We start from the raw sequence: 3,528 nt of genomic DNA, 5'->3' as shown, positions 1-3,528 counted from the left end.
CGCCATCTTCTACTTTGTTGGAAAGGAGATCACAATGGACAAGGTGAAGCTGGAAAATTAATTAAGTGTGGTAAAATTGGAAAGTTAAACGAGACTTACCTGGAAGTCGCGGTTTGATTGAGATTCTACCGTAGCATTTGCAGGAATGAGGATTCTACCTCGCATTTGCATACAATCGGAGGTCACGTGAGACTTCAAAGCTAGAGGCCACATAAAACTAAGCAGCTGATATCCATATGGCACACTGATCATTTAATGGTTATTCTAGCCCAGAGTACCGGACATGTATGTCATGCGATGTAACTTTATAACAACAACTCATTCACAACCTGAAATGGGCCTTCTACCTCCCCAATCTTGAGCCACGTGTGTTTTGAAGCACTGAGACCACCGTGATACCCAAATCAACATTGGGGAAGGGCAAACAGACACAAGTGTTTCAAGATTTTTGACAAGTATTGTCTTCTCGTTTGAAGGGCGTGGACGGGTAACGTTAACGTAGGCAGAGTAATTATTGTTGCCTGCAGTGTTTCGTGAGGAGAATTTTTGTTCTGACTGTTCTAGATGTGAAGTAGGAGTTATATAAAGAAGCTATGTAGACTTTTGAGTATAGCGATTTTCAGGTACTTTTGGGGTAAAACAGTTTAGTGGAACGGCTCTGCCTATTAGCACATTGTGATGATGTTTAAAGATATAATCGATAGCGTGACTCGTGCACGTGCGTATTATCTATGGCGGATTAAAGGCCTATCTGTGGGAACAGTTGCCAGCATGTGCAAAATTTCTGCGGCGAGTGTTTAAAGAATTGCACATGAGAAAACGTATAAGAGGCACACTTCTGAGGAGACGTGTAACAGAGGTCGCAAGAACAGATTAAGTGAGGGCGACAAAAGACAACTGATACGATGCATTACAGTTTTGAAGGAAAATTTAGGGAAACTTTACCTGTAAAGCACTGATGGAGGAAGCCGGAATTCAACTAAAGGACGTATCTGTAAGAACAGTTTCTCTTTTTGTCAATTCACAAAATTACTACTATTTGCAGACTCGCAGAAAGGGGCTCATGACAGCGGAAGACCACAGCAAAAGAGTTAAGTTTACAAAGTACATGAAAGCCAACTACGGCCAGGAGATTTGGACAAAAGGAATTTGCTTTTATCTGGATGGAACAGAATTTACGTACAAAAGAAATCCACTAGCACCAAAAGCTCGTGTCTGAAGAAAGAAATCAGACGGTTTGGCTCCGGGATGCATAGCAAAGGGCCGCAAAGAGGGAGCTGGGGGCAAAGTGCTACCACTGATGGTGGCAATTTCTTACAATAAAGGAGTTATCTGGTGTGAACCATACGAGAAAATGAATGGTCGTTATTTCGCTGCGTTTATAGATAACCATTTTGATCGCCTATTCGCAGCTGCTGACAAAGGATGTAGCCGAAATTTGTTACAAGATGGGGATCCCTCTCAAAATTCGGCATTAGCACGGGCAGCGATGCAATGCACAAACAGTACCTTAATCAAACTGTGTCCAAGATCTGGCAGTCATTGAAAATGTTTGGTTTCCCATGGTGAGTAGGATGTTAAAAAGACAAGCAGTGAAGCAACAACTACGCCAAGAAATATTCGAACAGTTTAAGAATCGTGTTATCAATACATTTTATTCTATATCTGTTGAGACTGTGAACAATTTAGTATGCTCTATGCCGAAACGAATTGATATGGTTATTAGAAATAAGGGGAAGCGTATAAAATATTAAAGAAATACCACTATTTGCATTCTGTGGATAACTGTGTGAGATTTCTTCTCGCAAAATGTAAACTTTCAGACACGAAAATAACTATCGCACTATTCACCAAAAATAAGGGGGTAACGGTGGTGTTGCATATTTCAAAACAGAAGGCGGTGAAAATTGCTCCGATGGCCATCAAGACGACGTTTAGCGATTTTTACATAGCAGAATGATTTTTTGCGGTCATTGTATGAAATTGATTCGGTATTCATAGTGACATGATTTCTCTTGGAGCTCCTGAGAAAGAGTAGTGAAGTACATTGCCTCTTAGTCCTTATCTCAAATAACTACACGAAGGTGTCAAAGGAACACGGAACCTTTTCCTTCTTTTGCTATAATCTGAACAGTTCTATGTACAAAAGTAAGCTAACTTTGTAGAAAATTACATTATTAAAAGAGATCATTTGTCGTAACGACCTGTCAGGCTTCTTAGCGCTGAAACTCAACGATTCACCACTGTGTTCTAAAGTAAAGTAATTATGCTACCATAGACTTTAAGAACTATCGGTTCACCATGGTGAAGCCCTACAAATAGCCTTATTGAATAGCTTCATCAAGAAAATTATCCCTAAGGTGTATGTTCCGTGATCTGTTCTATCACTTAATACACTTGTAGATGCAGTAGCTTTTGTTGTTGGTTCCTAAAATAGGCAAAGAATTTTCCAAAGTCTATGGTGAATCGTGTAGCACTTAATCCATATGTCAACAAACTCGGCGATATTTACATACGATCAGGAGTAATTGAATTACTCGCCTTGAGGGAAAACAAGTCGACTAAAACATTTTCCACACGGGGGACTGACTTCTGCTGTTCCTCGGATATTTGATGGAAGAGATTAAAGACCCGCCACCTTACGTTCATCATCTGAGTCTCCCTGACATCAACAACGCCACCTCGTACATAACTAAGCTCATCCTTACTGGTACAAAATATGGGTGTATCTCCCTGGAACAGAATATCTTGTCGGTAGTGTATTTTGGGGGCGGGTAGATGAACACTTTGCCCTTCAAGAAGCATTAAGAAGTCATGCCAGGGAATAATTTGGGCCAACCACCTAAAATCCTTGAGAAAAACTACTTCTGACTGTTCTGCGCCAACCCAAGCAAACGTTGTAGAGGTTTTCGCACAGTTACAGGGACCTTTCAAGTACAAATTGAGATACTTTCCGTGCCCTTTGTCGAGAAGTATGCGAACAGCTTCTGCAAAGTCATCCCTCACAATAGAGTTCCGCTCTAACACTTCTTTTGCCATTTCCAACCACTGGCCATCACACCCTGGCTCACACTCTCCTTCCAATTTACCGTAGAAAATCTCAATTCTAGTCATTTTACTCCTTTGCAGTGTTCTCTCCGCGTTTTGTAATTCCCAGCCTACAGCAATCGCTTCATCCACTACCCGACTTCCACGATTCGCTATGAACTGCGCCAAGTCAAGTTTCCCTCACTTTTTTGCTTTTGTGCTAACAGCAGCAGCTCTAACCGAGTTTTTACGCCATTTTCTACGGCTATCTGCGATACATCATAAACCAATAAACTTTGGGAGGACTTTTTTTATGTTCCTTTGCAACTAACCCATGGGGCTGAGGTGAGACCATTTGGTAAACGTGTAAACTCATAGAGAGTATCTTTAAACTCAAATCTGAGGTACTTTCTGTGCTGAGGGTTAATGGGCGCAGAATAGTAAGCATCCTTGAGATCGAGTACTGCTATCCAAGAATACTTTTGTATAAGCTGAACAGCG

Source organism: Montipora capricornis, chromosome 10 (assembly GCF_036669925.1).
Source record: "Montipora capricornis isolate CH-2021 chromosome 10, ASM3666992v2, whole genome shotgun sequence".
Lineage (NCBI taxonomy): Eukaryota > Metazoa > Cnidaria > Anthozoa > Scleractinia > Acroporidae > Montipora > Montipora capricornis.
This window is presented reverse-complemented; position numbering follows the sequence as displayed.